Below are 14,075 nucleotides of genomic sequence, written 5' to 3'. Positions count from 1 at the left end.
CATAGGAGGGTATCTCCAAGGCACTGTGAATGTTGACTCGAAGAAGAGAGCTTTGAAAGAGGTATGACAGCAGCCTTCAGATATTTGAAGAATTAGCATTGAAGAGGCTTTGAATTTACTCTGCTTGGCCCAAGAAGACTGAACTAGGAAAAATGGGTCACAGCAAGAAGGTTAAGGTTTAAAATAAACAAAACATTTGAAGTGGTCTAAAATCAGAATGAATTGCATAGAAACTATCCTTCCTTTTCAATTTTCTCATACACTACTTCCCTTCATGCATTCTATACTCCAGACAAAATGGACTAACCTCTGCCCTCTAAGGTCCTGTTGCCCTTTCTCACCTCTATACACTCTATCTATGCTTGGGATGCTTTTCTTTCCCTCTCATTATTTGTTGAATTCTGTTTTAAAATGCATGTTACTTCCTTTGTGATGCCTTTGGTCAATTCCCCTGAGACATCATGAAACACAAGTTTTTAACTATATTATACTTATCATTTCATATTATTTCTTAGAGTTCTCTCTGTTGCTGATTTATCCAATAGTGTAGTTTTCATTTCTAATCAAAATTGTACATAATCCTGTTCTTACTACACACATAAATAATAATAAAGTATAATAATGTTCATTGTTTCATTTGTATAATACTTTATAGTTATCAAAAAAATTCTATGAATATTATTTCATTTGCCACAAACTTTTCCGAGATTAATCAAATTGACTATCTTTATTCTAGAGATTCAATGGATATATGATTGACTCTGAGTGAATATAAATAGCAATTGTTTCTGTTTTGACCAAAAACTCTAAAGGTCTTCCTCTCCCAGATTGATGGGTTTTTTTTTTAATTAGATTAAAAAAGGCCATTCTCTGCCTCATTTCTTACCTAACTTTGATCACTGATTGGGTGCTACCTCAGCCAAACTGAGACCTATTAAAGACCTTAGCTTAAAAAAGCCAATGTCTCCCACTGCACCCAGAGACAAGTCTAATAATCCTGAATTATATCATGGGTCCAAATAGTTCTGGAGGGGAAAGTGGGGCAAGTGATCTTGCACAGCCTCCCTCATTTCAATCCAATTCATTTGCATGTCATGGCATCACCTCCCTAATGCCATGGGCTTCTTTGACAATGGAGAATGAACAACAAACTCCTGCTATAAGAATTCTCTTTATCAACACACAGCGGATAAAAGGGTAGCTTCTGATATTGGGATTTATGGGTTCAAGAGCTGTCTTTGTCACATGATGGTTGTGGAATATTAGACAAATCTCTTGTCTCCTCAGAGCTCCCAAATCACTCTCCAAAACCATAAATAAAAGGCAAAGCAAATATCAATGTGCATATTGGTTGAGGAAATTTCCTTATTGGGAAATGAAATGAAATAACAAAACTTTCTCCCATTCTTTCAAAAAAAAGTTGATAACTACTTATTCTGGTGAAAGCAGTGTGTTAGGCACACGAAAAATAAGTACAAAACAAACCTACCCTCAAGAAGCTGACGTTCTACCTCTCTCTCTAGATTCCCCACAACCTCTGACATCCTCATACCCATGCATCCACTTTATGAGATTAGATTTAATCACTCCTCCTGCTCTGACTCTTCATAAGCTTTCTTAATACATGTTTCTCAAATGCAAATTAGCTGTAAAGTATTTTATAATGTCTACAATCTAATGTGGGCCACGATACCAGAATCCTTCACTTACTGTGTTGGTGAGGGAGGAAAAAAAAAACTCTCTTAAATCATTGCAGATATGTAGAGCAGATTAACAAAGGAAATTAAACCATTTGCATCCAACAGACTTTGAAATACACCCACAGCCCCTCCTGCCCCCTCCCCCATCACAGATCTTCACACTTTTACTAATACCAGCTGGTTCATCTACTCCATAAGCTTTGTCAGTTACTGAAAAAGAGATGCTAAATATGGGTTAAACTCTCCATGGTCATTAGCCATGCTTTCTCTCTTGCTTGCTTGCTTTTTTTTTTCTTTTATCTTTCAGGGTTTCATTCACCTGGAAAGGCATCATTATTATACAAAACCCAGGCATGGGGAGGAAATCACAGTATGAGTGAAAAATGGGTAGGCAAGGACAAGGGTATGGCAGAACACTGGCTGAGGAACTCAGATGTAATGAGCTTGAAGAGATCAAAGGAATCTAAAGGAAATTACTAATCCCAATCAGGTGGAAATGAGTGAATTTATGCTCCATAAATATATAGAAATATACCTGCTGTTCATATAAAAATCTCTTGGAAAAAGATCAAAGGATTTAGGAGATATTTTCCATGTCATGCTCACAAGATCCAAGGGGATGGGGATAGGTCTGTTTTTATTCCGTTGTCCAGTGAGGAAGCTGAAGATACAGTTACAGAGAATGAGTAATTTACCTAATCCTGCCTGAAGGATATGTTGGATTCAGAGCAGGATTGGCCCTGGACATATTAGTAAGTCCTTCCCTACTATCCTACTCCTCTTTTCTCAACAAAACATCTCAGGGTTCTCAAGATGCCTCCCAAGACAACCCGAGCACCCCTCATTATGACACTCAAATTAATGGATCCCTCTGCTCTCCCTCCTATCAGAATTTGCAATTTCAGTTTCCTCTACTAATTATCTTCTGGGTATGAGCTGTTTAACATGGTAAAAGAATTGATACAAATTTATTACTGGTTTTTTTGTTGTGGTGTCATGAACCCCAGTACTATACCTACTTTGGATGACTATATTTTCCAACCCCTGGAAACATTATCTGAAGAAGGTTTTTAATGTGCTTATTTTATGATGTTTGTGGAGTAGGATCATCATTTAGTCTATAAGGTCAATAAAATGGAATATTTATTAAAACAAAGGGGAAGTTGTATACTACAATGTATAGTGCCCAGGAAGCCTCAAGATCAAGTTTCAAACCCCACCATTGACTTGTACTAGATATCTTTTGAGATCCCTTGTGGTTCTGATTATGACCTAAGGTTTGACTTATTGACAACGCCAGTTGGCTTCTTTCTGAATCCTCTTTTCTTGGTATATATTTATTGAATGTAGCATGCCCTTGATAGAGGATGCAGCCTTTTCACTCTATATCCTATCCCCTGAAATTCAACACAATCTTCCTTAAATGTCTTCTTTTTTAATTTTTTGTGATTTAAGCAGTGGAGAAAAACACATTTAATTCAACTTAATTTTTAAAAGCACTTACTAATTCCCTACCAAATATAACGTATTGTGAAAGACACTGTGATATGAATACACAAATGAAAAAGTCCTTGCCCTTAAGATATCTACAAGGGAATATAATATGTACATATGAAGAGACATGAAGATAGAATGTTAACTGTATCACCAACTATTGGACATTTAAAGTGGATGTCCCAGAGGAGTCTCAAGTTCAACATATCCAAAATAGAATTCATTATCTTTCCCCAAAAATCATTCCTTCCACTAGCTTCTCTATTTCTTTCAAGGGCATTGCCATTCTTCCTGCCTTTCAGGCATAGAGTAATTTTCCATAAGCATAAACATTACTCAGTAAGCTCCTATGATTCCCTAATGTTTTTAGCATAGAGTATCAACTCGTCTGTTTGGTATTTAAAGCCCTTCTCAATATGCTCCCAATCTATCTTTCCAGCTTCATTATATATTTCTTACTTCCTAAACGACATAGTCTAGCCAATTGGCCTTTACTCTATTTCTCACACATAGTACTTTGTCTATGATGGCTTTCCCCCATACCTGAAATACATCTTCTCTTCACATCTTGAGTGTGGGATGAGAGAAAGAGAGAATACTCAACTATGTTTTCTGAAGAATAATATGCACATTGGAGGTTCATCAGCAGTTCTGAGGTATTTTCTAACTTTAAGTCAAATAGTAGTTTGGGGTCATAGAATTTAAATCAGTGCCAGACATAGTTCTGGTTGACTTTTGCTGCTTGCATGACTAGGTGGGGTGGTTCCCAACTAAAAACTTAGCCTGCCCTTGTCAGGGAGAGGTTTTCTGAATCATAATGAAATCACTAGTCATAGAAGTCTAAATTTAGAACAACTTAAAGGGATTTCAAAGGCTATGTAGTCCAATTTCTTTATTTTATAAATTTAAAAAAAACCTGCCCACAGATACACAAAATTTGTTGATAATTTGTTAATAAATTTGAAGAGACTCATATCTTCTGACTAAAAACACCAGAAGATAGAAACAGAGAGCTGGTAGAGCCTTCTGAAGAGTTGTAGATTAATAGATGAAAGAAGAGAACAACTCAGTCCAAAGAAAAACTCAGCAAAGACAATGTGAGCAAAGATCAGATATATCCAGCAGCAACAATTCATTTGGTAGAACCATTGTACTCAGGAGAGAAAACCTACCTGGCCACAGGAAAAAGGGACATGTAACCAAGCAAAAACTAAGCTGCACAAGAATATCACTAGAGAATAGGAACTTATTTTTAGAATTAATGGGTGAGTTGCTATTTACAAGAATGTGCCCTGGCCACATATAACCTCTATGTTTGTGCTTTCCATGAAGGTACCCTGACTACATATGAGTTCTTGCCATATACCCCTACCCTGCCCCTGCATGTTCTCTATAAGTGTACAACTATTTTCTTTCTCTGATCACACACATTCTAAGCATATTATCATCACAACAACAACCATCTATTTTATCTTATAAATGTGCAATGTGTGTAGAGGGGGATTTGAGGTCACTATATTTCCTTTGTTATTTTATTGTGTCCTTTATTTTTTAATTAATTGTCCCAGGGTTACTGTGAGGACCAAATGAAATAATAGTTATAAAGGACTTAACACAGTATCTAGTGCAGAGTTTCCTTCTTTTCTTATCATAAAAGTAATAGGGAGCTTCTTGAGCATAGCACCAATATGGTCAAATCTGTGCATTAGGAATACATAACCATATATATCAACTTTATAGAAAATGGTTTGAAAACAAATAGAGATCTAGGGCAGGGAGACTAATAAGAGGATTAAAGGGTTGAACTTGATTAGTGATCTTTTAAGTGGAATGAATAGATTTAAGAAATGTTGTCACGGTAGAATTAACAAGGCTTGACATATGATTATATAGAGGTGAGTAGGAAATGGAGGAGGAGTCCAGGGTAACATTGAGGGTAAATGGAACTTTGATGACTCAAAGGACAGTAATACCCTCAGTAAAAATAGAGAAGTTGGGAGAGAGATGGAGTTGGGGAAGGAGTTAATGAATTTCATTTTGACATTATTAAGTTTAAGATGTCAATAGGAGGATATCCAAGTAGAGTTGTCTATATCAGGCAGTTGGAGATGAGCAACTAGAGCACATGAGAGAGATTAGGATGGATGGAATGCTAGATATATTTGGGAGTCATCTATTCAAAGACCAGTAAAGATAGATGAAAAGAGGGCATAAGACTGATCCTTATGATCATTAGGAAATGTTATGGGCCAGAACTCTGAATTTGAAACAAGGATTCTTACAAAGTGTTAACTCCATGGAATTGATAAAGACAGGGGTTATTTAGCATGGCGCTTAACAGTTCAGTACATATACTTAGTACTTAATATAGTCCCACAAGATTCACACCTATGATAAGAGAGCATATAAACTCACACAAACTCAGCCAGAATCAAAACAAGGGAAGACAGAGAAGTGGTGGCAGGCTCTCTTCCTTCATTTCTCCACTGAAACAAAGATCTGGAAGGCCTCCAGAAAAACTAGCTGAGGTCCAAGCAAAGGAGATAGGACTTTGAAAGAAACAATAAAAGATTTGGACTTTAACCCCTGGCTACTTGTGTGGTGATTACTGAACTGAAACGAAGACTGCCTCCAGAGACCCCAAGAAAACCTCAACAGAGAACATTACATTTTAGAGAGAACATTACAAGGAAATGCTACTGTTGAAGTTAGATAATGGACCATTCAAAGATAGTGAGGAGTAATTGAACAGATAGGAAGTAAATGAAGAAAGGAGGATATTATAAAAAACAAATAAAGAGAGAATGTCTTTTAAAAGAAAATATCCAACAATGTCAAAAACAACAAAAATGTAAAATAAAGTGGGTTCTGAGAAAAAGAAATTAGAATTCATAGTTAAGAAGGTCTTAATAACCTTGGACAAAGCATTCTCATTAGAATTAATAGTTTGAAACCTGTACTGCAAGGAGTTGAACAGTGGAAGATGAGGAACCAAATAGAGATAACTCTTTCTATTCTTTTAGAAAAGGAAAGGAGGGGATGTTTATTAGGCAGCTACTATGTACATGCCAGGCACTTCGCCAACAAAAAAAAAATCTCAAAAATATAGGGAATACCAAGGTCGACTGACATATTTTAAGACTGTGGGAGACCTTACCATACGTATGTAGGAAAAATCAATAAATAGAAAGTGAAGGAAGAGAGCTGGTTGGAGGGTTAAGATTCCAGAGAAGACAAGGGAGAATGAGGTCAAAAATCTGGCCTCAACAAAGAGAAGGAAGACCTCTTCCCCTGTGACTAAAAAACAGGAGAGAATGAGAGACAAGGTACAGGATGGATTCTATCTTTTCTTTTATTTTTTATCTTTCTAGAGAAGTCCATATGCCTCTTCTCAGCAAATTGCTTGCTGGGGTCTATTCATAACTGAAGAAATTGCTAAATTTTAGTTAGTGATTAATGGAAATGAAAATGTAATTTTTTCTCATCCAAGTTTATAGTTTCCTGAAATCCGTTCAAAGATCCTGGCACAGGTAAGGTATCTTGTGGGTAAGAACTATAGATATAAAAGGATTTTTATAAGAAGAAGAAAGGAATAGAGGGGAGCTCATGTCTATTGGACACTACCTTCTCAGTAATAGAGGTTGGCGTCCTCTATGAAGAGAAAAGGAGGTGTTGTTGGAGGCATAAGGAGAGAAAAGTAACATACCCACTCTGAGCACTGTAATAGAGAATCAATCAGGGAAGAATAAAATAATCACTTGTAGTAGTAAAGATTGATTTAAGGAGATTAAAAAAAAAATCTGAGAGCCAGTCACTGAACTCTTTGAGAAAAGAAATAGCTAAACCTACCAAGGTCCAGACTGCACAATATAGATGAGTGGAATACACCTCAGATGGAGAGATTGCTGGTAATCTTGGCAAAGTGATGGCCTAGAAGTGGAAGTGAAAAATAAGGAGTGAAGTTGTTCCTCTACTTGTCCCAATGATTCAGTGATTTGGAGAAGAGTAGTCAGAAATGGAAAGGATGAAAAAAGGAAGTCTATTTCATCTTGAATAAAGTTTCCTTTAGTTCCCCCATATATCAGAAATGAGAAGGGTTAAAGAAGACTTAGAAGAGTAAGACTTAAGATAAAGAAGAGCTTGCTAACAATAGAGTTGTGATTTGTGATGAATGATATGTGGTGTAGGAGGATATGAGTGGGCTGAATAGAGATGAGAATATATTGAAAAATGTTTGCGGGAAGGGTTTTCTTCTAAAGCAGATAATTCTGAATCACAGGAATAAGAGGAATATTATATGAGAGTTTGTTCACTACAATCTGGGCTGGCGGTGGGGGAGAATTGATAGGGACTCCTAATCTCCAGAATTTTATGACAGCTAAGCATGATATTGAAATGGTGGTGGAGTGTCCATAGCTGACCACTTCAAACAAGGAAGCCAATAAGTGCTAAATCATATGAATTAATAAATTACAAATGTTCAGGTCTTCCAATTCAAATGAAACTCAGTCATCATCCTAAAATGGCTGAGAAAAAAAACCCAAAGATCTCTTAGCATATGGTAGAAGAAAGGAAGGAGGGAGGGAGGAGAGGGGAAAAGGAAGAGAGGGAAGGGGAGAGGAAAGGAGGGAAGGAGAGAGGAAGGAAAGAGAGAGGAAGGAAGGAGAGAGGAAGGAAGGAAGGAAGGAAGGAAGGAAGGAAGGAAGGAAGGAAGGAAAGAAGGAAGGAAGGAAGGAAGGAAGGAAGGAAGACTAAGGAGTAGAGGATAAATTTGAAACAATATTGACATGGTTGAAAGGTCAATTATGAAGCCTGATTTAAGACTGCAAGCTCATGGAACTAAGCCTCTCTCATCTGTCTTAATAATCTCCAACTCCAGAGTTTCATTTTCCTGTCCAAGTTCTTGTCCCTTAGTGGACCTTCTACCGATTTCCTCTTTCCAGGACTTTCATTATTCTCACTTCATTGACATTCACAGGCATCTTTCCCTAATCCAGCTGCTATAACCCCTCATTTCTGCTTTCTCAGAATGAAGTAATCCTCTGGCACCCTCCTCATGGGAGTGGTTTACTAGAATCCCCCTTCAAAACATGATTACAACAGGGAAAGAATGCCATATACACAGAACAAGTTAGAACAAAATGTTCTCTCCACAGTGAGGGAAAGTTCACGGTGCTGCTAATGGATAAATGTGGCAGCTAAGTGATACTTATGTAGGTAGGTTTCTGAAGTGTAGTCATCAGATGCTGCATCCTCAAATGCTTACTAGGTGAATGACTCTGAGTAAGTCACTTAACCTGGCCTAGTCTCACTTTCTACAACTTTAAAATGGAAGATCAAATGTATGAAGTGCTTTACAACCCTAAAAAGCTATATTGATGTTAGGTTTATTTCTATCATGATTACTTTACTACTATTACTACTATTATTATTACATTGTGACTGTTAGTGTTACATCCCCCCAGCAATAGATATTTCCTAAACCATATTGCATTAGTTATTTATTCAACAAAAATGAATATGGTATCAGAAATTTAGGGACAATAACATGTTACAATATATAGAGTGCCCCAACTAGAGTCAAGAAGATCTGAGTCCAAATCCAGTTTCAGACACTTAATAACATGTACAAGAAATCACTTAACACTGTTTGCCTCAGTTTTCCTCAACTGTAAAATGAGATGAAGAAGAAAATGACAAACCACTCCAGTATCTTTTCCAAGAAAACCCCAAATGGGATCACAACTGAACAACAGGGCAAGTCACAAAATTCCAAACAGAACAGAGTCAGAGTAAGTTTCCAAGTCTATAATAATATGACAGGAGCACTGTGGCACCAAGAACAGAAGTCAGTAGAAGGAGAGTTAACCTGGAATAAGGAAAACCAGGAGTCAAAGCCTGCCTCTGACATGAGTAATCCTGTGCAGTGATTTGTCAATGCCTTAGTCAGCTCTTTAAAACTGTGCATAACAGAGGAACTTACCTAAATCTATGAAGTTGCAACTAGAGGAGAAAGCAATTAATTATTAAGTTTATTTAGAAGTTTCAAATAACTTGGATTTTATTTTTGTCATAACTATTACAGTCACCATTAAAAAAAATCTAATAACTGTGTATTTGTCTATCAGACAGGAAGTAATATTTCCCAGAATTGTTCTTAAGGGAGTTCTGGTTGGAATTACCCTCAGAAGATATCCAGCACAGTTCCAGATATGTTAACAGAATAAAAAAAAAATAATGCTAAAAAGAAATTCACACATTCAAGTTCAATAGCATACATGTATCTAAAATTCCAAGCTATTGATCACAGTCAATATGACATGGAAACAGATAGTACAGATGTTGGTGTGGTAAAAATAAATGAAAAGGTGAAATGATCTCAGTGATGTGATATCTGAATTATTTTAAATCATTGGAAAATAATCACTCTAAGTTAATAATTATAACTATTGAGGCAGCTAGATGGTTCGGTCAATAGAGCATCAGCCTTGGAATCAGGAGGACCTAAATCAGATCCAGCCTCAGACACTTAATGCTTACAAGCTGTATGATCCTGGGCAAGTCATTTAACTCCAATTGCCTATCCAAAATAATAATTATTATTATATAAATTATAATAACAATAATGGTTAATTAATTGCCAAGGGTCATGTAGATAGGGTGTGAGGCAGGATTCACACTCAAGTCTTTTTTATCTATCCAGTGCTTTCTTGAGAAAGCAATTAGAAATATTATTCTTAGAAATAGAATGGAGTTCAAACAATATATCCTTTAGTGATACTTAGGTAATTGTAGTTTTGATAACAGTTTTGATGGTTTTCAGATGATCATATGGACATGGTCCTCTGTTGAGGAAAGTATGTGCTTTTTAGTGATTTTGGATAAAGTCAAGATGTTAATGTTGTCATTACCCTTGAATTATTTTCTATTTTTTGTACTTATATCGTCAGTGTCCAATATAATGTCTAACTTATAGTACCATAGCTTATTGATGGATTGATTGCAAACTGATTGTTTTTAACTTCTGCTTTTGCAGAACATGGAATGTTAGATCTCTAAATCATTTTTTAACTATTTACTCCTTTCACAACCTCAAGCAAGCTGCTTCTCCTTTTGAGTCCACAATTTTTATCATCTAATGATGATATGAGAGGATGGAATAGTTCCTTTATGCTTATGCTCTAAACCTATGAAGTTATGAACCCTTTCTTTATTTTTCAGGTTTGAACAGAAAGGTCCATAGCTAGTAAATGGCAAAAATGAGACTCAAATTCAGATCTTCTGTGCCTCCAATGCCACTCCTCCTTTCACTGTTATCTCCTACCCCAAAAAATAAGGAATCTAGATCAGGATATGCACATCTCCTGACTTGGTGGTAACCATAAACCATCAGAACTCCTTGACAACACATAGAAGATCAATTGTTAATTGACTCTGTTCATTGTTTGTTTGATTTTGTAGCTAAACCAGTCTCCAAGGAGTAAACTTTCTAGTCCACCATATGTATCATATAGTTAATTATAACAGTTTCCCTCTCTTATCTATGTATCCTTAACATAAGGAAGTCCCTAGTATACATATGGAGAACAACACTGTTCTTACAGTTCCCTCTCCATACTATCTTCTATAGCTTTTACACAGTGGACATTAATGACTTCTTTGGGGCCCCTTCTGGTTTCACCAGATGAACAAAAAAAATGAAAATAAGCATCTGTCATATTTTAACTTTTAAAAAACCCTATTCATCAAACCTCCTCCAATTTGAAGGAGTATTTGGCTTGGGGAGAGGGGACTCAGCAGTACCATACATGGCAAAAAGCTCACTTACTAATGCTCCACTTCCTGACATTTAATTTGCACAATTTGTCTCTTATTATCTGGCATCTCTCAGAGGATTTTGGAAGCTGAAAAAGGGAAGGCAAAAACCTAATAAGCAATGCTATTAAAAAGCAGGGCCCTGGTGGCAGCCAGTTAAGGAGTCAGCCCACTAACTCCCTGGCCAGCTTCTTCCAACTCATCAACAACTGTTGACAAACCCCTCCAACCAGAAAATGTGGTCATGAAAGGGAATCAAATTGGGAGATAACTGGAATATAATATAGGATAAGAAAGCCAAAGCCTTCTGTGGTACACTGTACTTTGCAAACAGAAGAGCTTATCTGGCTGTCTCAACTAACCACAAATAGCTATGATATATTTGTGAGTAGAACATACACCTAGGTAGGGAAAATTGCACATTTTTGGTCATAAAAAAACCCAAGATGTTTTATCTGTGTTTCAAAAACTCAAAAATGACTGAAGCTGTGAACTTCAAATTTGGCAGGATTGTAGTCCTCATTAAGGAAGGGAAAGAAAGCCAATTCCAAAGAAAAATGGTTTCATATTTTTGAAGTTTTGAAGCTTTAAACAATAAGTGTGGAGCACATGATGAGGAACATTTATTTCCTTTACTGCTTTTAGCTTCCATTTGGATAAAGATTATGAAGTAAAGGAAATATTGAACATATCTCCACGTGGTATATCAACTAAACCAAAAGAAATTCATTTTCTTGAGTTTTAAGGTTTTTGCCCCTCCTTTTCAGGTTTTAAAACATAACTGCAAGGACTATATGCCAATAAGACTAAGTCTAACAAATAAAGAACCTGAAAGTCAGAAATATTTTGTCCAGTTTTGTCAAGAAATATTATATCCCCCTAAGTTTGTGCTATTGTTTGTTCAATTCAATTCATAAACTATTAAGTGCATACTAAATGTGGGACATTATACTAAGTGATGGAGATCTCAAAGTCAAAATAAACAATCTCTATCTTCAGGGAATATACATTCTAATTTAGAGAGGAGGGAGAGTACAACAATGACTTGAAATTAATAGATACAAAATATATACAGAATAAATTAAATTGATTTGGAGTTTTTTCCTTTATTTTTTGAGGGGGGAGATTTAACTAGGAGAATGCAGAAATGTTTCTAATAAAAGGGTACACTAAAGCTGAGCCTTAAAGGGAGCTAGTAATGCTATGAGGTAGAATGTAGAGTTCTCCCACTTTACCCAGAGTTCCCCCACTATCTGTGGCCCTCTACAGTAGAGGAAGAATATGAAGTAAAATGTGCAGTAGATACAGTATGGCCAAGAGGAGGTTATCATGGAAAATTGAACCTTATCTTTCCTTGATTTGTAAACATTTCAATGTCAAAATTGCATCGGGTAGATATTTAAAATATATGTATATTTGTTTATGGGTGTGCACTCACATGGAGTGATCACTTCCATAAAGCACAATCACATCTGTAACTAAACACAGCAGCTGTTTAACAGCCCAGGCTTAATACTGTGGAAGAATTGGGGCCTGAATTAAAAATACCACATCCCGTTAAAGCTGCAGTGGGAACAGAGGTCTTATGTTAGGAATGCAGTCTTGAGAATTGTCCAAGCTTCCCCTAGACAGAATTGTTTTGCCAAACTCACAGCATGGCCCCTGAAATTTGGGATTTATAATGAAAATGCTGACAGGTTCCTGACTTTATTCAATGCTCTAATAATTGTATTATAATAAATAATACTTTGAAGGCCAGTTAAAAGAATGACTGAGGTAATAAAAAACCTGCTAAATGAGTACATTTACTGTCCCCAGATTTTTGCAGAGCCAATAAATAAAAAGAAACTAAAGACATTCAAAGACTTTTGTCTGCAAGAGAAAAATCATTCTCCTCTTCAGCAGACAAAAAAAAAAGAGTCTGATAGGAAAGGGACTGGAATAATATTTGTTAGTATGGCATACCATGAAATTTACTTTCAATGAGTCTTGTACATCCGATAACCTAAGGCAGAAAAAATCTTAGAAATTATAGAACCAGAAAAGCAATCTGAAATCAGAGCTATTCATCATCAGGAGCCACTGTATCAGGTCATCCTACAAGTGAAGAAAACTCTGGCATGGTGACTTCTGGTCATGATTTGGAATACAAGAGAGACTACTGAATAGGGCACCAAATAGGAAACACTATATCATAGTCTTTTCATCAGGAGCTGCTTGTTTGGGGGCTCTTAGGTGATATATTTTCAGCTAAAAGCAAGCATTTTCTTATCATAAGATGTCTCAAAAATGAAATGTTTCTCTTCAGTCCCCTAAATGATGTGGTAGGCTAGAGATCCCATCCTTAAAACCTTCCTATAAATGGCTCCCATTTGCCAAAATCCTTAACCTCATAGTTGAAGCCTTTTATGGTTTGTGCTGGATTTATTCTTCTAATTACTCCCCCTTAGTGGACTAACCTTCAGCTCCAGGCAAATAGACTTAGGCCTTTATGAAAATCTTATTGATTCATTTACTGATTAATTGACTGAGGTAAAAAAAAAAAAGTAGAAAAACCTCCACTATTGTGGAGGTAGAATAAGTATGGGGAAAATAAAGGGAGGGCAACTAACTATCCCTGTTCCTTTTTCTCTGTATCAGCCCCAGAAAAAAAAGCCCCCCAAAACACACCTACTGTATTCCATCCCTCACAGCCTCTAGGATCCTGATGCAACTCTGGGACATTGGCACCAGGAAATATCCAGAAACTGAAAGAGACCACTGTGCATTCTAGAATAAGAAATGAGTTAAAAGTAGAGGCAAGGAAAAATAGATGTTAATTGTTTTCAGTTCTCTTCCACTCTTCCCTCTCTCTTACCTAGCCTTTCATTCTGTTCATTCTTCTCTCAGCTCAGCACAAATTTTTACTGCTATTAGCCATTAGTTCAAATTATTTCACTTTTCTCTCCATCACATTAAAATTTTTGTCCTTTAGTACCAGAGAAAAAATGTGGTATAATGTAAATTATTCTGGACTAAAAGTCAGACAGAAGGAAAGAAGGAAGGGAGGGAGGGAGAAAGGAAAGA

Source organism: Sarcophilus harrisii, chromosome 1 (genome assembly GCF_902635505.1).
Source record: "Sarcophilus harrisii chromosome 1, mSarHar1.11, whole genome shotgun sequence".
In the NCBI taxonomy this organism is placed as follows: Eukaryota; Metazoa; Chordata; class Mammalia; order Dasyuromorphia; family Dasyuridae; genus Sarcophilus; species Sarcophilus harrisii.
Note: the sequence above shows the minus strand (reverse complement) of the source record.